Below are 25,940 nucleotides of genomic sequence, written 5' to 3'. Positions count from 1 at the left end.
ATGATTAAAAAAAAAAAAAAAAGGACCAAAAAGATGAAATGTGAAATGTGTTTTTGTGCTACTTTTCACTGCAAATCAAGCTGAGACAAACCAGGATTTGGAGTTTTCATTATAGTTAGTTTTTATTTCATTTTGGCTTTTGTTTTTTAAATTCAGTTACTTTGAATTACGTATTAGAGCAAGTTTGTAAGTTTTTTCAAATTCGAAAATGCTTTGTTTTAGTTTAGTTCTTAACTCATTCAGTCTCTGACATTTTCGCTGAAGCAACCGCCTTTGCTCCTACCCGTTTTACTGAATTTTGACTGATTTTGCAAGGCCCGCAGAATATTGTGTTCTATTGCTATAAAAACATGGAAACTACCAAAAGAAAGAAACGATTCTCTTCTTTCATCAGGAAAAAAATACTATACAGTTACTCGTTTGGTCTGTAACGTGATTAAAATCGGCAAAAATATTGATGATTGTTCTCCAAACCAAAAGCAATTGTTTTATTTTGATTCCAAAAAAATCTATAAGTAGTCCGCTTTCATGGAGGTCTACAGAAATCAGAGAATATTTACTGTTGAGGAGCTAGAATTCAGAGCATTTGGACAACTTGAAATTAAAAAGATATGTTATCAATTAATCGTTGATCAAAAAATAAACTAATGTGATAATCGATTAGTTGTCGATTAACAAGGACGAACATCAAGGACATTTTCGCCATAATTAGTCAGTTTTAGTTATTATTTTAAAAACGTAAGCTGCTTTTTCAGTTTTCTTTTCTTTTTTTTAAGAATAATTAGTTTTTATTTTTATCTCAACGAAAAGTTTTTTTCAATTGTTTTGTTTCATTTTCGTTAGCTTTTCTTCATAATAATAAATAACCTTGTGACAAACTGAGTGGCACTGTGACCAAACACTGGTTGATATAATATAATATAATAATGAGCAGTGTATTATGACTATTATTACTCATTTTTCCTGTTGACTTTCATTTAAGCCCATGCAGTGACTGTTTTTTACCTAATTGCTGCCGATACAAGTTTTGTAATCACACACAAGAGGAGATGCGTTTCATTTGAAGTCCCTGACTCCAAATCGAAAAAGTCACTTTAAAATGGCATTTTTTTTGAAAAGATGACATTGTTTGGCTCATGATTAAAATAAATACTTTATAGTTACTTATCATTTTTCTAATAAAGGTTTTGGCAACTGAAAACACAATGATCAATAATAGGAATGTAGAAAATTGTCATAATCATGTTTGAATAATTCTCATTTGTTTGTTTTTCTCATTTGTTTGTTTTTATCCTTCGCTGCTCCAATGTTTTTTTAAGTCGACGTCCTGAAACAATAACATGGCACTCGGTTACTGCCTGTGCTGGCCTACCTCAGCTGTTTGTTTGTTTTTTTGCATCTCCCGTGGTACAGTATTTGTTTTGTTACTTGGGAATACATTACACATTTCCATTATTCCCCTTTCTGCAGCAAGAGGATCCTTTGAATATTAGAAAAGCAGAGAGCTGTCTGACTTGATCAAATATTGCCCCGCAGTCATTTATTTTAGCTGGGATTTTATTCCTCATTCAAGTGTATGCTTTTTAGAGAAAGGGACCGAATGTTTGTGTGCGCACATTTTTCATACTTGCACTTGCAAGTGGATTCCCTGGAAATCTTTCATCTAACTGATGCATAATTAATATCCAGTGCCTTTGCATTAATTACACACTTATTTGTCCCAAAGTCCAGATTTTGCTCATGTAAACATTTCATGTTTTCTTAACATGACGGAAGGGCACGAGAGTCCCCCGGACGCTTACAAACCAGATATGAAGTCACAAATTATGCGACTGTTGTATTTCTTCATTTCTCTTGGGTTCCCAAAATGACAAAACCCATTTGCTTGTTAACAAAAACAATGCAGTGTTATTTTCCCTACCGCACAGCAGCATGGCTGTGTTGGCAATTTAAAATGAAAAATCCATAACAAACCTGCGGCTTATCTGCACTGCCGCTATCTTACGTATATGCACGCAGTCATTCGCAGCACACTTGGCCGTCTATCACCTTTTGCTGTGTGTCAGAAGTGTGGAATTTGATCGTTCGTAACGGTTCCTCGGATCATGCTCTGAAATATCAATGCTACTAGAAACTATGCGCAGGTAATGTCCGTCCGTCCGTCTTCTTCCGCTTATCCGGGGTCGGGTCGCGGGGGCAGCAGCTTTAGCAGGGAAGCCCAGACTTCCCTCTCCCCAGCCACTTCAGCCAGCTCATCCGACGGGACCCCAAGGCGTTCCCAGGACAGCCGAGAGACATAGTCTCTCCAGCGTGTCCTGGGTCGTCCCCGGGGCCTCCTGCCGGTAGGACATGCCCGGAACACCTCCCCAGGGAGGCGTCCAGGAGGCATCCGAACCAGATGCCCGAGCCACCTCAACTGGTTCCTCTCAACGTGGAGGAGCAGCGACTCGACGCTGAGTCCCTCTCGGATGACCGAGCTTCTCACCCTATCTCTAAGGGAGAGCCCGGCTACCCTGCGGAGGAAACTCATTTCGGCCGCTTGTATCCGGGATCTTGTTCTTTCGGTCACGACCCACAGCTCGTGACCATAGGTGAGGGTAGGAACATAGATCGACCGGTAAATCGAGAGCTTTGCCTTTCGGCTCAGCTCCTCCTTCACCACAACGGACCGATACAGCGTCCGCATCACTGCAGACGCTGCACCGATCCGCCTGTCGATCTCCCGCTCTAATCTACCCTCACTCGTGAACAAAACTCCAAGATACTTGAACTCCTCCACTTGGGGCAGGACCTCCTCCCCGACCCGGATAGGGCACTCTACCCTTTTCCGACTGAGGACCATGGTCTCGGATTTGGAGGTGCTGATCCTCATTCCAACCGCTTCACACTCGGCTGCGAACCGCTCCAGTGAGAGCTGGAGGTCACGGCTTGAAGAAGCCAACAGCACCACATCATCTGCAAAAATCAGAGATGCAATACTGAGGCCACCAAACCGGACCCCCTCAACGCCTCGGCTACGCCTAGAAATTCTGTCCATAAAAGTTATGAACAGAATCTGTGACAAAGGGCAACCTTGGCAGGTAATGGCGATATACATTTTCCAGGCCCTTGCTGCGGCCTCTTTCAGTTCTTGCTTGTTTCTCCCTTCTGGAGATAAAACGCATGCGCTATTGGGTTAGGGCCTTGTTCACCAACACATTTGCTCCCAAAAAACGTATAAAAACGGTCTATATTAAATATTGCCATGGTCCCAAAAACATATTTATACAAAAAAATATATATCTTTTTTTTTATGCTAGAGCATACAGAAGGCTTTGATGCAGCATGAAGAGGATGCCTAAAGTAATGGCAGTTATTACAGAAAGATGGCCAGCAGGTGGCAGCAGACTATAAGAGATCAACCAGGGCCATGTTGCAAACAAGTTCATTTACCCACAGTTCTAAACTGATTTGAATAATGATGAAACGTTTCATAATAATTCATAAAATAAAATTAAAAATATGTACTGTACTGTAAAAAAAATTGTGACATTGATTTGTGTTGGTCATTTTTCTGCCACTAGATGGCATAATTGCATTTGTAAGACGTTGGTGAAAGCTCAGTGCATTTTTCTTTTCCTATTAAGAGCTAATCTTAACATGAAGTAACTTGTGAAATTCTGCACATTTTTAAAATTGTAAATTACAAAAAATATATACATTATTATTACATTTACTGTTACTAAATTTTGACGTGGACATGTCTGCTGTGTTGCGAATGGAAATCCCCCAGTACAGGCTTTCCAAGTGAGGGGCGGTCATTAATCGTGCGTTAAGAAAAAATAATAAATTGTGGCGTTAAAGGAACTTTAAATTAACTCAAAATTAATGCACTAATTTTACAATAAAAAATAATAATTCAGCAGTTGCTCAATACTTAAGCATTTTTTTCCCTAATGATTATTTATTTACTTTTACATCATATTTGGGAGGACTACTTTTTACCGAGTTGATTGGCAAGTAACTACTCTCACCTGAGTACAATTTTCTAGTTGTAGTTGACGCACACCTGCCTCTAAATTGCTATTCCTGCCTCCAATAATAAAACCTGTTCAAGCAAAGATGCAACTGAATGCTTTTGTAGTCTCTTTGAGCGGAGTTCAATTATTAACCCCCGTCTTCGGGGAGTGCTTGGAACGAACGATCAGGCTTTTCAAAATTCTTTTGATGACCGAGATCATCTTTTTCTCAGGATGAAAGAGAATCCTTCGATAAGCTCATCCACAGAATGATTGACAAATACGTCACCGGAAGTCTGCACGCCTCCGACAAACAATCAGAAATTTGGATGGAGCAATGATGATGACATGTCAAATGGGTAAAATTACAGAATGAATACTGAGCTCTCCAGAAAAAATAAAAATAAATAAATAAATAAATAAATTTGGATAGTAGAATACAAAATCTGGAGTGAAACATCCTTTTTTTTTTTTGCTTGATATTTATTTAATGACTAATTTTTCTACGGTTTCCGAGCACATTATTACTTCTAAGAGACGATGACTGAAATATTTCAACAATAGTCACCGATAAAAACTGGTAAGAGGATTTAGCAAAGTGTCATTTAGGATTATTCATCAGTTCCAAACAATGTTATGTCTGATTTAAAGCATAGCAGCGACAAGTGGAAAACTTGTACCCGCACGACCATTTTGTTGTCCTGCGTGGATGACTGCGGCTCGTTGGCTTGTTAGTATTTGACCTTGGGGATTCTCGCACAGGTGGGAAACCATCAAAATTAATCTATAGTGACAAAGGCTGCGTGCCTAGTTTCAATTTAAATCTGCTGCCCGTTGCGTTCCAACCCCAAGAATATAATGAGCACAAACAACTGAGAGGAAAATTGATAAATGAGGACTATAATTGTGTTTGGAATTGCAATTACTGTTATCGCAGCCCTTTGTCACCGGGATTTAGTGTATATCCAGATGCGCAAATGGGAAAGACTGTCATTGTTTGAGTGCTTTCGATCAAATACGCTGTGAGCTTCCGGCTCCGCTCGTAATTACAGATTTTTAATGAGTCACATCCATTTGTGCTAAGAAATAACAGGTAGATTACAGTATAGTAGAGTTACTAAAAACATTCATATTTTTTCCAGGACCTGCTGATAATCAAAGCAATAAAACTAGTTATAAAATATTTGTCATTTTTCAAACATACCGTACATATATCTTAAAGAAGGAATGCCAAACTTCAAAACACTACATTATGCTCATCGTGGTGTGAATTTCACAGATTTCTGTAGCTTCGATTAATCATTCAACTTTTTATTGTTTAGCAGAGTTGGAGAACTCTAATTAACTGAAAACTAGCTGGTGTAATGAATCAAGTATGATGTAATTACCAGTTGAGAATCGTTAGATTTGTTTTCCCTCCAAAAGACCGTGCAAATGTTTTCCACCAGATGACTTACATTGATCACTTTGACAAAATTGGACAACCACATTCTTTGACTTATTGGAGCCCTGGATGCAATTTATCTATAAACTTGCAGGTACGCCACAAGAATTGATTGCATCTACTGTACATGATACTGAAGCAATATCATTATACTACTACTAACTTGCAAAATTTGCAAATGCGTTCTAAGGTCTTTGCCGGTCAAAAATAGTTACTCCACATTGGCAGTTTCACACTTTGGTGTAGTTTTGCATATGTATCATCACAACAATGAAAACAATATACATTTTTTTTTTTCCTAAAACTGTTTCCTCTAAAATTATTGAAACACGCATGGAATTTTCAGCATTCTTCACTTGCTTTCACTTTTTCCTCTCAAAAATACAATTATTTAAAACTACATTTTGTACTCGAGATAAAAACATTTTTTTAGCTACTTAAATTGATCAGATCAGTGATTCTCAACCTTTTTTCAGTGGCGTACTTCCTGTGAAATATTTTTAAAAAATAAAAGAAATATTTAGCATTTCTGATTGAAGAAAAATAAACAAATAAAATCCGAGCGCTGTGCCATCATTGTCTGTATTATTAAACTTTGGAACTCTATTTGTATTTATGTGGTCTCTTAAACTATTTGGAAATATTTAAAAAAATAAAGATGCTACTAGAATAAATAAATAAATTAATTAATTAATTATTTAGAAAAAGATTTGTGCACGTACAAATAATTATCAACATAATAGAATTTTGAATAAAGTTTTCAAGATTGCCAGGGATTTCTAGGCGGCATATGACAAGTTGGGTCAAACCATTTTAGTATGGGGAAGATGCTGGGTTTTTAGGACACTGAAATTGAATAGCCTAGTGAATATAAAATTCATTTCATGAATTTCTATATATATTTTGTAATATTTACATGTACTTTTTAAATATATTTAAAATTTTCACTTACCCCCTGCAGTGCCTCCACGTACCCCCAGGGGTACACATACCCCCATTTTAGAACCATTAGATGATGAAAGGATGAAATCAAAATATCCACCAAAATCTCAAACAGAACAGTCCAAATGAAAACACAAAAGGATCCCAATGAAAACAACCCCATATAGTGGGCAAAAATTTATTTTATGGGGAATCTAGGAATATTCCTGACCATAAAATAAACTTCAAATATTTTCCGCCTGTAAATCTTGCTCTTCGAGCTCCACATTTATCCGTAAATGTGCCTGAAGTCAAGGGTCAACAAGCAAGCAACAACAGCAACAAAACAAACTCCAGTCACGCCAAACTTCAAGTTACAAAAATTGGGTCCGAAGCTACAAATGCACCCAAAGCACTTTCTGGTCTTCCTACACAGGCAGGGTCTTGCCACACAATCTTGTTTAAAAGATCGAAGCAGGGTGTCATCACCTATTGATGCCGAGCACAGCAAGCTTTGGACTCGCTCCATAGAAGGGTGTGACCCCCAAAGCTTCTTCAGCATGAATGTTTTTGCAGAGTGAGTGAGCCGGGCAATTTGGAGTGAGCCAGGCAATTTTGCCATTTCAAGTTTACAACTCAAAGATAATGTAAGCTGCCCCAAACAATAAGCAGGTTCATGTCAGAATATTGCTGATCATGTGACGAATGATTACATGTGATGTATGCAATAATCACATTGTGACATTTGACCCCTATCAAGTGCTAATTTAAATGGCTACAGCTATGTATGTGCATCTATTTCCATAAAACCTTCTTTAAAACCCCGACCAATGGCGGCTCACTTATTTTCTGAGTTTTGTCATGTAGCAAGTTGAGCTCTGATACCATATACAGTACTGTACACATGCTGTGTTGCCATTGTCACCTTGAAAAAGTAATTTAGTTTTATATATATATATATATATATATATATATATATATATATATATATATATATATATATATATATATATATATATATTTATTTATTTTTTTTATTTTTTATTTTTTTTTAACCATATGATGTTTAAAGCAATGGGTACGGCCAGCGACAAAGACGCCTCGCTTTGCGCCTGAGGATCGAGCATTTAAGTTAATTCGTTAAAATGTATATTTACTTGTATATTTATGTTTCCAGAATATTATTTACACATTCATACATTTTTTACATTTTTAGTAGTTAAGTTGATGTGTCAAATCTGCTGCTCTCCGTCATTCACTTGCATTTATGTATGCTAGCTCCTGATTGGTTAGTGTTAGTGTCAGCTGATAGGGGATCAGGAAGTGTTGTCGCTCTAGCTGCCGTCGTGTATGACGAGTAAGGTTTAAATTAAGAATTCATTCGTCTCCATCTTGCCTTTTCCTTTAATAAACCGTGTCCCATTAACCAATGAATCCTCACAGACTATAGCTACGCTACGTGTATTTGTCGTAAGTTTCTGAGTTTTTTTCTCGCAAATTTGCCACATACATACATACGTATACATATATATACATATACATATATATACACATATATACATACACACATATACATGCGTAGCCCTAATACGCCGTCGTAGTTAGATATGAGTTTCAATATACATACAAAAAAAAAAAAAAGAGCAATGATGATGTCATGTCAAATCGGTAAAATTACCGAATGAACAATACTGAGCTCTCCAGGAAAAAAAAATAAAAAATAAATAAATAAAGATATGAGTTTCAATGCGTTGAATACGATGCCACTCCCTCAGACGTGAACGTTAATTGAAACACTCCCACAATGCATTTCACCGTGTTCATTGTCAGAGTTTTTTCTTTCTTAAGTGTTTTTTTTAATGGCTAGTTATTTGTTTAGTTCAGGGTTCAGCAACCTTTACCGTCATAAGAGCCATTTTAGGCCAAATACTTAACAAAAATCTGTCTGGAGCTGCAAAACATTTTTGAACATTGAGATGAAGGAAACGGTGCGGTAGTCATAAGAGAATTGTGTCCGTTGTTGTACTGAAAAATATTGGAGAAAGACCAACGATAAAAGAAAGAAAAAAACATGAGCTTCGGTATGTGCGCGCACACGCGGCGTCATAAAGAGTCCTCCGGACCAAAGTCTCCTGCCAAGACCTTTATTATGAAGGTGGCACGGGGAACAAAGGCATTCTCTACAGATCACAAACTCTTTCTAAACACGCCACAAGGGTCAGTCAGCCACACAACTCTGCTAACATAAAGTCTGTTTTTTTTGTTTGTTTAATAGAGAGCCATTTTTACACAAACACTACACACAAGCCCGCACACACCTCAATGATGAAAGCTTTTTTTTGGAGCGAATGTTTCATCTCCCCGTGCTTTTCGGTGAGATAGGAAGCGCGGGGATGCTAGTCTGAAGATCCCTTTATGTGTGAGGTCTATGAGAAGTGACTATGTGCCTGTACTTAAATATGAGGCGTGTGTGTGTGTGTGCGTGTGTGTGTGTGTGTCCATCTGCATGACGGCCCGGAGCAAGCTTCTCACCAGAATATAACTTTCACAAGCATTTCGTTTCCTGCAGTCAGCATTCATTCAAACCCTCCAAGGAATTAAGTCTATCTACCTGCTTGCCGGGTTTTTTTTTTTTTTCTGTCGCTCCCGGCGCACCTCTCTCTCTTTTCTGTCTCTCGCACACACACACACACACACACACACACACACACAAGGATGCAGAGTTTCCTTTGAAGGCATTGTCTCCCCACTCAGTCTGCAGGTAAGATAAGACTGCATGCTGAAGGAAGGAGTCAGCGTGATGGATGGCGTACTCAGCTGCCACATAACACTAGAGCATTAATGCCGTATTGATTTATGTCCGTCACCGGCCCATCACGATGTAAGAACACCAACACACATTGTTGTCCACTGCCGCATCGCCGTGTTATCTGCTAATTTGACCCAATGAGATTGTTTGGACTGTGCTAAGTATCTCTCGTGTGATTTGTTTGAAACATTCAAATGTTTGAGAAGTCAATGTCCATGTCAAGCCATTACCGGGAATAAGACACATATTTGAACGGCATGTTAAAGAACCTTGAGATGTGAAAACTACTTAAGATGCATTCATGCTAAATGGTTCATGTGACAATTTCGTGGGTGGGGGAAACCTGAAGAGAAAAAAAAAATGTATAAATTGAATTCTCTCACATCATATTCTGGCCTCTTGCAAATGTGGATTAAAAACTTGATATGTAATTTAACAGATATCGGTTAAAATATAACAGGGGTGGGAAATATAAAATTCTACAATTTAAAAAAAAATAATAATAATTAACTAAAAATTAAAAAGCTTCTATTATAAAAAATAAAAAAATACATAAATAACCTGAAACTACATTTTATGTTTACAAAGCTAATTACCATATAGCGAAAATATATTTTCATCTTTGGCAATTAGTCTAATACATGAGCCTTTGCATTAGATTTTTAATGCATTTATTTTGATATTACAGCAATTCCATCCACAAATCCACTTTTCAAGTCAGCAGATTGGCAAACAATGGATGAAAAGCGAGACCAATCCGGTCTTTAGTTTGAACGTTAGGAGTAACTTCTTATGAATCTAACATTAGAAGCAGTATTATGTACTCCACTTACTGGACTTCAAAGTCTGTGTACTGTTAAACTGCAAGTACTTGATTTGTGAATGGTTGATTGTGAAATAATATTTTTGTTGAATTTTTACTGCATTATTTTTTTTTGGATCTTGTACACAAGAAAAATACATATTTTTAAAACTAAAACTAATACAGTCCTAAAATGCATATAAGATCAACTAAAATGGAGCATTTTTTAAAAATGACTGAAATAAATAAATAAATAAAATAAATAAATTAAATAAAATAAATAAATAAAATAAATAAAATAAATAAATAAAATAAATAAAATAAATAAAAATGACGTCACACGCACTTCAGTGTGGCAAAAGCCAAAGCTTTCACTACTGGCACTAATAAAAAGACGATGGCACATAAGGTAAATTGCTTCAAAGGGAGATAGAAATAAAAATGACAAATCTAATTCTGTGGCTTGGTGATGAAGTGCGACTTCTACTCGGATGACTTCTAATGACTTTTAGGACAGCCTATAGCAATATTCCTTGCTGAGTTGGCAACACAGTGTCGCAAGATTTTCCACAAGACTCTAAAAGAAAAAAGTTGCAGGTTGTAGATTTGCCAAAATTTCCTCGGAACAAAGTGAATGTTGTCGGCAAATGATTTTATTTTGAGACATGTTTGGCCAAATAGCTGGAAGCCACATCTGAGCGGCTCACCTGAACAATTTTATTTTTATCATCACTTAATGGCGAAGGCTTGCAGTCTCTTTTGATGAAATTAATTTGCATTGCGGTGCATTCTTATGAAAATAAACTTGAAACAAACAGTTCTCGTCCTCTGGGATAACGAATGGTAAAACTTCAAAGGAGTGCAATGCACTGAAGGTGAGCTTACACTTTGCATAAAAAAAAACATCAAATTCCAGTTCTCTCCTGCTCATCAAGACCCATTTGCGATCCATGTGCTTATTTAAGAAGGGGGAAAAAAAGGGCTAATTAAAAAAAACAAGATCATGCTGAGATTGCCTGAAAGAAGAATAAAATGTTTTTGAACTAAAAATAAATAAATAGGTGACATTCTTTTAAGGTCATATTTTCCCAATTGACTCGCACAAGTCGGAGGCAGGCTGGAACTCGCAGAGCATTTTGTTTCCTTCCTTGTGAATGCAAGAAATCAGTTTGGAAAATGACCTCAGCTAACTATCAACATAGTTCCTTGGCACCAAAATGCCCCAGAAAAAAAACAAACCACTTCCAAAACTCACTTCAACAGCTTATTGGAACTACAGTGCCAAAAGATGAGTTTCTGTTACATTTAGTTTTTCGTCAGCAGTCAACAATATTGGAAAACCAGACATGCAACTTCTGGAGAAATTGCATGTGAATGATGAAAACTTTAATGCTTATATTTGCATTCATGTGGAATGATGTATAATGGAAGTGGAATTGTGAAATACTTATCAAGGATGTCGACATATATTATTTGGAAATGAATAATTATTCAATATAATTAAATTATATTAAATAAAACAGGAATGCCATGTTAAGTGAATGAATGTTTAAAATATGGAAGGATTTTGATGTGAAATGACATTGAATATAATGGACGTTAAATAATTGGACAATTATGTGAAATTGAACCAAATTAAATGAAATTGAATTAAAATCTGGTCTCCCTGAATGCAGTCTAGTCATCTGCTCTAACCACTGGGAACGGAATGCTAACTTAGAAAGTTGAACGTTTGTCCCATTGAAAATGATTGGTAGATTTTATTATATTAAACATTAAATTGTGGTAAAACTGTACTTAAGTAAAATGAGAATAATGTAAGCCCGGTTGGCGTAAAACAGAATTTTGACCATCAAAATTGCTGAATCGAGGTTAACTGATAGTTTGGGTTTGAAAATTGGGTGAATCATTTTTCCATTCAACCATTTAAAACAAATTAAAATAAGTTCCGCAATGTGGAATTCTTGCTAAGGCTTGCGAATGCCACATCGACAATTACTTGCTTTAAAAGTTCATTTGTATGCAATTATCTGAACAGCATTGACAGATGCCTCCGCAGCAAAAAGGAGTTCTTTTTAACAGCTGATAACACATGTTATAAAGTCTTCGGCAGGAGGTCATGATTGCTGCAGCTTCATGATGGTTTCCTGGGCTGCAGGGCAACAATCAATCCTCCTTCTCGCCATCACACTTTCCCTGCACAGTATTTATGTGGCACTCTCCTCTCCGCCTCTACCTGCTGTATCCGTCTCTCATGACATGCGCATTTCCGTCTCATGCTGTTGTTGCTTTGTTTATGACCGTCTTCAAAAGAGGATTTTCAATAAAAATTGGATGATGACGTCATTTGTATTGATTATTTTTGCAATGTACATTTCAATTGTGTGATATCAGATCGAAAATATTAAAATGGTGACCCCGCGCCTAGGATCATTTGAAGAAATTCCTCTGGGTGGTCATAATTCTTGCAGTTCAATTTGAGGCCTTTTTATTTATTTTTTTTAATCACACCACCTCCGTTTACCTCTTCCCCTCAGTTCATTGTATTCGTTTGTCTACCTCCCCTTTCTGCAACCCACGCCTCCTCCTGTGTTTGATATTTATAGATTCTTGCATTGAATCCGTCACATTTATGCACCAAAATATTTATCATGTTTTCTCTCTGTTCAGCCCCTGAATCGCTGTTAGGGAACTATGCTTTTAAATCCCGAAAAAGCATAATTCACGATTACTTGTATTAAATAATCACCTTGGGAAAAAAAACATGTTTAAAGAAAATTTAACTACTGGTTTGTTGTTTTTGTACTGGCTTTTTCGTTCTTGTTGTGGTGAGCTAATCTGCTTGGAAGGGAGACACAACGGTGGCTGTAATTTACATTTCAACCGTTAGATTGATTTTAGCCTGAAGGCTTGCAATGCATACTACCATAATTTGTAAAGGAGCCTAACTTAGGGTTCATATGTCACCATTGATGTGCCTTTTAACCAATTACGCTTTGATATGCGCCTCGTAAATTACTTCCTGGATTTCGAACCCTTGGCATAATTTTAAGTGCGCTATAAATAAAGCTGAGTTCAGTAAAATGAATTACACATTGAACATTATTTTGTCCGGTGTAACCTCTTGTCTGTCTGAATCTTGGAATTCGACAAAAACAAGTTCCTAGAGACTGCATCACTCATCCATTATTTCCTTAATTTTGCACATCACGGGTGACAGCTACTCCAAAGACTTTAACTCATACAAGCAATTCATATGTGGGAGTCTGTATGATGAGATTGTAGTCCAATGAGAGGAAGGAATTACTGGCAGTATTTTGCTTTTACCTCTTTTTTTTTTTTGCATCACACTGGGTTTCAAGGGCTCACTGCATGATTTATGATACCACAACCTCCAGCTTTGACTCAGCAGGTGTCAATGCACATATCTCGACCGACTATATGCTGTGTGGTATATTGTATATCCACACATCCTTTCACTGAGAAAAGACATTCCAGGTGCTACGGCCTCTTTGGCTCAACAAGAGACCACGACATATAAAGGACGGCAGGCAACAATGAGGGAGAAGGAAAAAAAAAACACAAGCTTTATTTCGCCCAATAAAAAAGAAGTTTAAATGAACAAAAAAAAGTTGCGTTCATTTCAATTTCCTTCAATCAGGGATGTGATTTGACCAAAGTGAAATTATCTGAAAATTTAGCCGGGGGTCTGGGGGCCGCTGGCACCCAGCTAGGTCCAGGGCAGTGCCCTGGTGGGGGGACAAGGGGGGCGAAGCCCCCCGGAGCTCATGGGTTTTCCGTGTTTTTAAGTACTTTGAATGCACTCACATGACAAAGAAATAGACAAAACAACAGCATAAATTTTCAATGTATATTGAACTATCCCATATAAAATGGCAGTTTTAGTCAACTCAAAATCAGTCACATTCAAAAACATTGGACTGCCTTTGCTTTTAAAAACTATCACTGAGAATATCATCATATCTAACTAATGTGATCACTAAGTTAACACATAATGTTGAAGAGTTCAAATTTCATGAACAAATAATTGTATCATGACCAAATGAAAAGTAACTCATATTAGAGCATACCACAAATGTCTTTGTTATAGCAGAAGAAGTTATCTGTCGGAGTCATGTGCAGACACAATGAACTACTAAAAAAAAAAAAAAAAAAAAAAAAAAAAATCTGAATTTTTTTTTTTTTGGGGGGTAGATAAAAAAAGCGGAATTCCGCGAATTAGCGGAAAAATCACATCCCTGTTCAATCTAATTTGCCTTTTGGTTTCCTTCTCCACCTCCATTCTCCGGATTTCAAATTGTTTGTTTACTTCCAAATGTCAAAGTTCAAGCTCCAATTCCTTTAAACGGATCATGTCACTTTGACTTTGCTTCGGCAATGCCGTTTTGGGTGTGCTCGCCTCACATGGCAAAATGCCCTTTTCACTCAAAGCAGATAATTATTTATTTCTTGCTTCTTTAATTGCTTGGAAACAGTCATATCAAAGTGATCTGCGATAGAAATTAAATGCTCCTTCGTACAGCGATGGAGTTTGCCTAGGCTGGGTTGAGCCACAAAGTCCTCCATGTCAAACTCCATAGTCGAGAACATTTAACAACGAATTACTAAGCCTTAGAGGACCTACAGGTTAACGGCTATCAAACAAGACGGAGAAGAAAAAACACAAACACAGCAAAAGGCAAAAAGTCAAAGACAAAATTGTCGGAAAAATGGTGCAAAAAATGAACACAATGGCAAGAAAAAGGCATCCAAACTATTGTGCAAAATGCAAGCCACAATAGGCAGCACATAGTCAAGATTTCATTACACAGCAAACTTAAGTGTCAAAGTAACCTCTCATCCACAAGACAGATTACGCACCTGTAGCCAGAGAAAAAACGAGTTACCCTTGCACATATTGCAAAACCCTGCGCAAAGCACAATTAATGATGCAAGCAGAACAAAAAAAAAAAAAAGCATCAGAAAACTATGCCGTCAGCGTGGACAAAAAACATTATTTCCATTCAAAAACACAGCACTTGGATTACCAACCTTCAGCATTTTCCTAATAAACCACCAAATGACTGTATTTCCCTGCTAAATTTACAATGTTGGAAATTATAACAAAGTTCACATTTGGCCTGTCCAATGTTGGCCTTATGATAAGCCTAGTATGGTTCTGCGGTTTAAAAAAAAAAAAAAAAGGTACCACTGATCAGCCTTATCGTTTTAAATGTCACTGCACTTCAATTTAAACACAGAAGAAGACGGAGTCAGAAATTGCAAGAAAAGTTGTGCGGTATAATTTACAACCTTGCCGTTAAGGGTACGACCAGTGGCAAGTGAATAAAAATCTGATCTAATACAGCAGAGAAAAAATTGTAATCCTTTCCAGTGGTTTGCCACTAATGACTTTTGTGTTCTTGGCTTCAGAGGTGACATCTATTGGCAATGGAGTCTGAAAAGAGTCTGCAATGTCTCCTTTTAGTCTCTTTTTCATCATTTGCCTCCTTTTAAAATTTTTATAGACTCTCTTGCTATAAATTCATAATGATTGGGGGGAGATGACTGGAGAGTTTTGGTTCCGTTGTTAAGACTAATGTTGGCTAAAGTTTTTTTGATTGAGGTTAAAGCTTCTCTCATTCATAATTCATCCGTGTGTGTGTCATAAGAAAATGGTTGCTTGTTGTGACAACTTCATGGATAATTAATTCTGGAGTGTCATAGTTCTCGCTGCTTCCCGGCGTTTTGTTTTGGGATTATCTAGTCAACGCTGCGTAGCATATGTTCGGGCAAGCGTGCCGCCAGAAGACCTGCCGCTGTTTCAAGAAGTCAAAAATAAAGAATTGGAACGACGTCATTAATCTTCATGCACTGAAAATAAACGGAAACAGTTGAGTTGGGCTTGTCTTTTGTGAATTCAATTGTTCTGCTTACCAAGAAATGTGGGTGGACTGTTCAAATGTTTTTTTCTTCTATAACCTCAATGTTTGAAATGTATTTTGATATATTTGATAATTGATATGCAAATGTAAAGAGGGAGGAAAAGAACTCTTCTCGCTTATTGGAAGAACAAACAGGTAAAACGTTGAGACGGTTTTCAAGCACGTGTTTAACTCAAGAGCCGGGAGCCGGGGGCCGGATCCGGCCCGCAAAAGCAAATCATGTGTCAACTTCCATGATCCTTGCTAAAATCTGTACCAAAATTTAAAATGATCATGTGTAAAAAATAAAATATAAAAAAAATTATGTTGAGATTTTGCAAGATTTTTTTGTTATCCTTGAAAAAAAACTGTCCATTACAAATAATAATAAAAAAAAAATACATTATCATTGATTTCTGATTTCCGAACTAGTAATCTGTCAATTTGTTGTGGATATGTAACAATACAATGAGATGATTAAATGTCATAACGGCCCTCTAAGGGAAGCCGTAACTACAAAGCGGCCCGCAGCAAAAAATCAGTCTGACGCCGCTGTTTTGAAGTGTCTCTAAAATCCAATCAAGTCAAAACTTTATTTGTCGCCTCGGCAAGGCTGAGGGTTAAATGGTGCTTGAATCACCTTACGATAATAACACGCAATTATAGCAAACACATTATACATCGCTGACAGCAATAACAAGTGACCTATGATGAACACACTTTGACTGTTAATTTATGCACGATTCAGGAAAAGCTGTTGCGTGATGTCACCCAAACAAATGAAGACAATGCCAAATTCATATACAATGATTCAAATGTGACATTTGTTTTTGTATATACACAGACAAAAAAAATAAATCCGTGAGAAGACTTATTTTGTCAGCGTAGGGCACCGTGTCATCAGTGATACAAAGTGATTACTCCTACTTTGAGTCATTCCTGACATTTTCTTGCTCTCAACATTGTCGCCTTGACTCCGCCTCCCCCCGTCTCTCTAACCTCTGTCTCCGAGTATGAACTACATGGCTTCATTAGAGACCTGCCTTGCCTCCCAAACGTCTCTACAATGAGACATCGGGAGAATAGATCCCATCGACTGTACGCTTCACTATATATAGCGTATGAGTGTCTGTACTAATGAACTTGACTGAGTCCATTCGTCTGTTTGAGAGAGAGAGCGTCCCATCCCTGTCATATTCTCATCATTAATGAATTATAACCAATAGAGATCACATTTCTTTGCAGTTTTTTTTTATTATTTTTTTATAATACACAACCTACCACCTGATCAAATATATGCTGAGTGAGAAAATGGTGGTCACAGCAGATTTGGTTTACTCTTATCATGGTCCTAGCTGGAGTTACTGGGTGACACCTATTTTTATTTTTTCATTTTTAACCCTGGAGAACCCACGGGGTCAAATTTGGCCCCTATAAATTCTGCTACTCAAATAACAAAGATCTTTTTTTTTCTTTTTTTTTTTTTACAAATTGAACTTCAAAAGTCCAGAGTGCCACTTCTGACCCCTGCATGGGGCCATCTAGTGGATGAATATTGCACTTGCATGAGCCAGAGTGGCGGTGACAAGATGGCTGGCAACATGTTGTTTTGTTGAGCTGGAAATCAATCCAAACAAAACCATCTTCTCAGCAAACCATCAGATGGTAAAATTGTGTTTTTTTTTGTTAATCTATTTCATATCATGTTGCAGAATGCCTAGGAGTATGTTTTATATATATATTTTGATAAATTAGCAACTCTGAGCTAGTTTAAAAAAAAAAAGGTTTAAAATTGAAAAAAGCATAGATTTTGGTGTTCAGTGAACTTATAGCAGTCATTTAATGTATAATTCATAATTTTCCAAAGAAGAAAAGGGTTCTTGGGTTCTCCAGGGTTAAAATGCCATTTTTGTCTGGTTAGGATATGCGTACGTGTGGTACTGACGAATTTATGCTGATAGCTTCTGCCATGTGGCAGTTAATGGCAATGTGGATTAGAAGGTGAGGAATAAAACATCATAAAACCACCAGCTGTGAAGATAAAGTACATCTTATTTTATTTTATTTTTTTTCAAATAAATGGGAAGGCTGCATTGGTGAGCGTCAAAAGTATGAGATTATTTTGCTACAACACAGAGCCATAATTGTCTCTCAAAGATGTTGGATTGCCTCTGATTGCAGGCTCCCAAATGCTCCTCTTTGATGAACACAAAATCAATGTAATTGACTTATTGCTAATCATTCACACTTCTTCTCATTCCTTTGCTAAACGCTTGCCAAATATGATTTGTTTTCACATTCATAGTAGCTTTCGTTAATTACTTCCATATGTGCTGTGACCTCTCGATGTTGTTCAGGGGCGTTTGGGGTGGAAGGTCTCGCTCATAAAATGTGCAATATGGCCAGCAGAGTATTACTGTTGAGTTTGTTTTCATGTTTATTTATTGTGCATGCCATCTGCTTTGGGTAATTTCCGACGGTTGCCAGCAAAGTCCAGAAGCCGTATGTTTTCTCCGAGTAGCTCACACTCAATTTTATTGAATGAGCAATCGTTATAATAAATTTTGAATTAAGTGGATTATGCATTTGACATCAAAAGCTGCATATGAGCTGTTCTTTTATTGTCTTTCTTTACACGTTATGGCTAAAAACATTATTTTCTATTCTGTGATTAGATCTAAATTGTGTATTATTCATTTTTAATGGTTGATGGTGATCAGACTATACAGGTGGGAGTTTGTCTAAAATCTGGAACATTCTATTGCAATACCGTATGTTAATACACTTCTCTAGCTTGTTTAAAGCAACACTAAGGAACTTTCAGTTTTTGACTATGCCGGCGCCATATGGACAAAAGCGGTATTGTTATACCTGAAGGAAGACCATATTTCCCATCAGGACAAGCGCATTGCGTCGTTTTTGAGCTCACGTCAGCGAGTGAAAGCCGGACCAATGTTGATTCCTGACTGTCCTTTTATCTGGGAAGCTTCCCTTTTCCTTTTTTTTTTTTGCCTCCTCAGACAAAACTTTTCAGTTGTTTTGCAGCTTCTGCCAGAAAAGCAGTTATCGTGCGTTGACATTTAAATTGACTTCCGTCTTTGTAACGAATGGGGAAGTAACGTATGCCATAAAGCTGTTGGCAAATTTGTAGTTTTTTTTATGTGGTAGTGCTCCTACCATCCCCCTCAAAGTTGCTTAGTGCCAGTAAAAATTATACAGACCCCCTTAGGCCATGGCAAAGGTACCATTCAACTAGTTTTAAGTCGATGTTTCATCAGAAGAGTTTTGAAAATATTTTATTAACTCTTTGACTGCCAAAAACGTTAAATAACGTTTAGTAAAATCCTAGGGAGTAGTGCCAAAGACGTTAAAAGACGTTTGTTTCAAAACAGAGGTGAAACTAACCATTTTCTATTGTTGATTACTGAAAAACAGAATAAGGTAGAAACAAACTTTTTTTTTCTGATGAAAGATGAGAGTCCAATCATTCATTTGGTAGTATGTGTGTTTCCATAGTCCAAACACATAATCGTCTGTGGACCTTGAAAGATCAGTCAAAATGCTTAAATCGGCTGGCACCCACGGCATCCCTTTTCTGAAAACGTCTGGCAGTCAAAGAGTTAAGGTTGAAAAGTTCCTTAGTGCTACTTTAAAAGGGCATAGATTTTAAAAAAAGATGACTTTTTTTTTTTTTAATAAAATGAAATAAAATAAAAAGAGCAAAAATATCTCTTACGTTTTAGGGGGGCTTGGATTCAATGAAAGGGTGCTCGGACACCCCCAAAAATGGGCTAGAAATGCCCATGGTATCAGACGAGAGAAGGGTGTTGTTGTGCTTAATGAAAGGCAGGAGTAAAAATGTGTTTCTGAAGCAAAAAAACAAATAAACAAATGTACATGGTTACTGGACTTCTGTGATTCCATCTCCCCCACGTGTCTCCCATTTGCCTGCGATCATACAGTAAATTGTGCTTTATGTACGCCATTAAATGGTGCACACATGAAAAGCCCACTTGAGTTCCGAGTGAGAACAATAGCGACAAATTTCCAATGACTGCATAAAATATCTGGCTCATTTTAACACTGTTTTACTTCTTTTGCCAGAAAATATGTTACATGAAAAACCCCAATGTACGCAGAACACATTTTCCAGCGGTGCAATATTCTCATGTTTAGTTTCTGTTTTTCTGATGTCACAGAGGTTTGAAGGCATTAACATGCCAGTTGGGCGATGCGGCCGATCCCCAACGACCACGGCTGATGAAGTCATAGCCTGAAAACCATCAAATTACCCCTGCCCAGCTGGCTTTCAACAACCGCCTCAGCGGGGCTGGAATGACTCCGGAGAGAGCATTTGGCAATTTGAAGGGAAGATGGCGATACCTCATGAAGAGATATGACTGCCACATGATCACTAACATACTTGCTGCCATTACAGCCTGTTGCGTGTTTCCGGCATTTTGCGAAGATAACACGAGGAAACCATCGTCCAAGAGGGTATAATGAGGTAACTGCTTACGATAATGTGCCGACACAGCAGCAAACACCATTAGAGATGTTTTGGGTTCATTTTTCTCAAGAGTGTAGTTTGGTCTTGACCTTGGAAAAAAATATATATTTTAGCAATAACAGTTTTGACCTAAATTGTTTCTGGCACACATCACCATGTCATGATGTAGAGTAGGAATTTCGATTATCATTTCAACTCGCAACAAATCCCGTGATATTGATACACCCTTCGTTTCTTGCTGTGAGTGACAGCAGCAAACTAACAACATACCTCACACGTTAGTTGCCAGGACTACGACTACATCGATTTTTTTTCAGAAGTTTGAATCCAATCCGAACTCGTTCGCTGCCATCAACACGATTAGGCAACGAGAGAAATTTGGGTGCCAATCTGAGCTCTATAGCTCTTGCTCAGTTTTTGTATGATACATTTTCCCCAAAATGTGACTCATCATCCAGTGTGACTTATGTTTTTTTTTGAGAAAGCATTTTTTGACTGGTGCAACTCCGGAGTGATTTATAGTATAAAAAAAAACGGTATACTACCAAAAGTGGTACTTTTGGCCAAACACATTATATGACAATGATCACGATTGACGATTTGCCAAAAGAAAATGCTTAAAATTAAAAGTACAGAACAGCACAGAAAAACATAAAGTGCTACAAACCACAGTGGATTTAAGGAAGGAGATAATTGCGCCGTTGTATCTACCATGACTACATCCGTAAATACTGGTTCGAGGGCTCCCCCCTTAGCTGTTCAACAATGTGCCTGATATTAAACAGCGCACACAAGGACCCCTTAGTAGTCTAACAATATGCCCAATGTAAAATGCACGAACTCAGCCTTTAAATAAAGCAAGCGCTATTAACATAGCAATAATGAGAAATTTACAACATTTTAAACATATTGTTTAAAATACTGTACAGGGTGTACATGTTTTTACATAAATAGAAATTAAATGAAATTAGAAATTGATTTAAATAGAAATGTTCAGTTTTTGGAGCAAGGGAACTGATTAATTGCATTTATATTATTTCCTATGGGAAAAATTGTTTCGGAGGTTGAACAAATCGGACTTTAAACACTTCACAGGAACAAATCATGTTCAAACGCCAAGGTACCACTTTAATCGATTCCATACTGAACTAAACTAAAACCGGCACCGGCGTACTCGACTGCTATGTTAGTCACCCCACCATGAATTCCATTCATCCTATCATTTCCCCTTATCTTGCTCGGTCGGTTCTTTAAGTCTGTGATAGAAAATTGATGCGCTTGCATTTGTGGACATTTGTGATTCTGGTTAAAAAAATGATGAGGATTTATCTACAAAGTAATCACAGTAACCCGTATAAAATATTATAGTGCAATATATCCAGCATGTGAGATATTTGCGTCTGGAACAAAGTTGATGATATTGCTACCCGGAAAGCATTCAAATAATAATAAAAAAAAGGATTGATTGGCGAAGCCACATAGGTTTGTGCAGTAAAATGTTATTTTTAATCTTGTAAAAAGGATTAAAAGTCACTTCTTTCTAAACATGGGCCGAATGACAAAATAAATACAAAATACAGTCAGACCTCTACTTTTCCTCTAAACCTACCCCGCCCTATTTTTAAACATAAACTGAGCAAACAGTTTTGATCAGAGAAAAATATTTCCATTGGAATAATAGTGTGCCCTCCATTCCATCAGATAAACTCAATTTCCATGTTGCTCTAAATCTCAGGTGAAGAGGTCGGGCGCATCCCAGAATGGCGTAGCTAAAGTTGCATAGACTATTTGTTTTAAGGGAAAAACTAATTTAAGCTCCATTCATTCATTCTTAATTCATTCATGAGCTGTTACATTTAAGATGTTCATTGCTCATCATTAATGAGATACTGCTGCTAAGCAGACCATAATGAAATATTGGGGCTCTTGAGCCAACACATTTAGAACCAATTAATGCAAAAGCCTCCTAATGCAAGTAATATTTAAACACAGATTAGGTGCACACCGTAATTTAATTAACTTTTTGAAATGATATCTGACCGGTTTCTCTCTCTCACACATATGAAGAAGCGCACTTCAAAAATGGAAAATTATCCATTCATGACACTGATTCATTCTTATGAATGTTATTAAAATTGAATGTCCACAAGCAACTGTTTTAAGCGGCTATTTTGTTATTGCAAGAATATACTGGGCAAATATAATTTAAATATGGAGCAGACCTTTTACCTGAGGTGAAAAATAAATAAAAATGTTCAAAGAGGCAAGTGGCTGCAGCGGCGAGTCCAAGAAATTTTGTGGCAAAAAGATATATTTGTTTCGCCCCAGGCCAATCGTCAGCAACACATCCCGCAATAAAAGAGCCAAATAATTACTCTGCCAGAGGAATTGAAGTGTCAGTAGCCCCAAGTGGTGGTCGACACACTTCAGACTACCCACTGGCTGATGAGACACAGAGATATGAGGGAATGATATAGGGAGATGTGAGTGATGAAAGCACTGAGGAAAACAAGATGGATGCCAGTGTACTGATACCTGGAAGGATATAAAATAAACTCAAAACTACTATTAGTTACACCAGTGCAAAATATTTCAATATATCAACTTCATTTGGAGTATTTTTTTTGAAAACTTTTACCTGTGAAGGGTCTGATTTACTATTGTCACGCAAGTTTAAGCAAAACTTGATATTTTAATTAGTACATTAGAAATATTTAATGTTCTTTTAGTCGTAACGACAAATTAGCATGTGTAATAAAAATGCAATGCTAATGCACCTCACACCCTTTTAGTGGTAACATTAACGGTCACAGTTATAAAAATAAATTAATCACTAATTGAATCTAGAAATTAAGCAGCAAGCATACAGAAGATGTACACGGGAGGTGGCAAATCCAGGTCCAGAAAGTAGAAACCCTATCGCAGTTTGGCTTTAGCCCCGGGTGCTAGCTAGCTAGCTCCCTAGCTAGCTCCTATGGTGCTCGTTTACCTGCAAGGGAGCTAGCTATTAGCTAGCACCAATAGCGAAAGCCAAACAGTGGCAGGGTTTTTTACTTTCTGGACCTGGATTTGCCACCTCTGGTGACTAACATTTAAGCCTTGAAGGAGGTCTTGCATTCACCCAGTCCCATTTTGAAGCCTCGGAAAACTTCTTAATGTGTTCACCTGACTCGGTTGAGTGATAAATCATGTGCACGGCCACACAACATTATCTTGTAAGTCTGGTAGAACACTTGTGCCCCAATGCAAGTGGACTATAACAGTAAGATCCACAGAAAGTGATAACAAAAAAAAAAAAAATCTGTTTTAATATGCTTAATTTAGCAAGGCCATTCCTACATTCTTCTTTGACTCAAACAGACTCAAAGAAACCAGGGAACTTATGTAATACAACCAAATGGATGAGGAGAGTCATACCTGGACAAGACGAGCAGCTGGAGGCAGTTGATTGGTACGTGTGATGAATGAAAACCTAACGAGCAAAAAAAAAAAAAAAAAAAGAGAGAGAGATGCACACGTGTTACACGGGGGAAACTTGAAAAAATAAAATAAACATGCTGTACTGTTTTTGGTAAGAAGGAATGGTTACTAGTCAGGGGCAGAATTTGGCAGTAAACCAGATTCAAAGCAGGTGTGTAGGGAACAAGGACAGAAATCAAGATGAAGACCAGTAGGGCAGATGGGCAGGATTTAAAAACAAAAAACAAAGGCATACACCAATGGAGAGGTCCAAAAATATGCAACTGTGTAGCCTACACATTCAAACTTGACCACGGCTGCTTCCCGGCTTGTGACATCCAGCTTTCCACTCTGCCTTCAAGAGTGGCTGTTCAGACATGCTACTTCCACTTAGCTCACATAATCTGGTTCTTAGTGTCTCATAAGAGCTCTGGCCTCCTCCAGAGTTCTTACAAAAGGGCAGCGGAATCTATGTCTGTGTGCAGCATGTTTAATTGGACTGATGATGTGCTTTGAGACACGTCTGCGAAACGTGATTCCAACATGAGCCTGAAGAGTAACAAGAAGCTCACAGTCGTGTAGACACATTAATGCCCCGACAGATCTCGCATGCTGCCTTAACCTACTGTGTTCATGCTGATTTTGCAGTCGGGTAGGGAAAGCCTCTTTAACCCTGAGACATGAACTCCTGCTATGCTGCAGTCAAGGGCTTTAGCATTTACAATGTTAAAGTGTAAATCCAACCATGTATTTTGCGTATATATATATATATATATATATATATATATATATATTCTCTCTCTCTCTATATATATATATATATTAGCTATATATATATATATATATACAGTATATATATATATATATATATTGATTTAATGTTAAGTTAATTAATGACCACCCCTTACTTGGAATGCCTGTCTAAGGGAATTCCAGTCACAACACAGCAGACGCGTCCACGTCAAAATTTAGCAGTAATAAATTTAATAATAATGCATATATTTGTGGAGAATGTGGTCAGGTTGTATTTTACAATTTTAAAAATGTGCAGAATTAAAGATTTGATAGGCTCTTAATATGAAAAGAAAAATGCACTGAGCTGTCACCAATGTCTTACAAATGCAATTATGACATCTAGTGGCAGATAATTAACTCAACACAAATCAATATCACACTCGTTTTTTACAGTACAGTACATCTTTGATTTTAACTCAATTTTATGAATTATTATGAAATTACTGTATCAATGACTAAACGATGCAGCCATATTTCTATTAGTTTAACATTTTTTCATCTTTTCGATAGATAGATAGATAGATAGATAGATAGATAGATAGATAGATAGATAGATAGATAGATAGATAGATATCACCCTCGCTATAAAGCTGAAGTAATTTCCCATTAAGGCGCTAAGCAAATTAGAGAGAAAGAGAAACAGTTCAGCACAAAAAAACATACCACAGACTTCAATATTCAGCATAATGCGCTACAGTCTTCTCTGTAATCATTGAAGAGCTATATTCATTATGGATCTGTTGTTGAACCTAAATTGGATCGACTCTTTCAATTACCGCATGAACAGACCAGTGATGTACAAATGCAGATAAAACCTCAGCAGTATTGATTAAGTTGGCTTTACACTGAATTACAAAAAAAAGATATAAATCAGATTACAAGAAGCATTTAGGTCACGTTGATGGAAGAGCCATCGTAATAAATATTCACGATATAGGATTTCACATCCTCTCCATTGCCATCCAGCAGGACAATATGCAAAGATGATCTCTTATCTCATGTTCATCTTTGGATGTCAAAAACAAATATTCTCAGTCAAAGTAATTGGCCACACTGTTCCAATAGCTTCGGAGAAGAGTGTCGGAAAGTCATTGAACGTTCACATTTATTGGAGTACACAGCCTACACGTCTTAAAAATATTTATGAATAATTTATATATGTTTCCAAAATAAAAGGCTTAAAGAGTATTGCTTGGTGTGCTGCAGTGACATCTATTTGTAAAATAAAAACAACCTTAACATCTATGCTAATTTATGTTAGCCCGTTAATGCATTAAG

General features: G+C 37.2%; 1 long non-coding RNA gene across 2 annotated transcripts in view; it reads right to left on the bottom strand.

Annotated features, from left to right (window-relative positions):
• The window catches only part of LOC144040472 (uncharacterized), a 118,293-nt gene that overhangs the window by 78,420 nt on the left and 13,933 nt on the right, over positions 1 to 25,940 (bottom strand). For both annotated transcript variants that reach the window (XR_013289744.1, XR_013289743.1), the window contains exon 2: positions 23,826 to 23,880. This is a non-coding gene — a long non-coding RNA (uncharacterized LOC144040472). The remainder of the gene's footprint in view (positions 1 to 23,825; positions 23,881 to 25,940) is intronic.

The sequence above is a fragment of the Vanacampus margaritifer genome, chromosome 20 (genome assembly GCF_051991255.1).
Source record: "Vanacampus margaritifer isolate UIUO_Vmar chromosome 20, RoL_Vmar_1.0, whole genome shotgun sequence".
Classification (NCBI taxonomy): Eukaryota; Metazoa; Chordata; class Actinopteri; order Syngnathiformes; family Syngnathidae; genus Vanacampus; species Vanacampus margaritifer.
The sequence above is the reverse complement of the archived record's forward strand: the minus strand, read 5'-3'. Positions and strand labels throughout refer to the sequence as shown.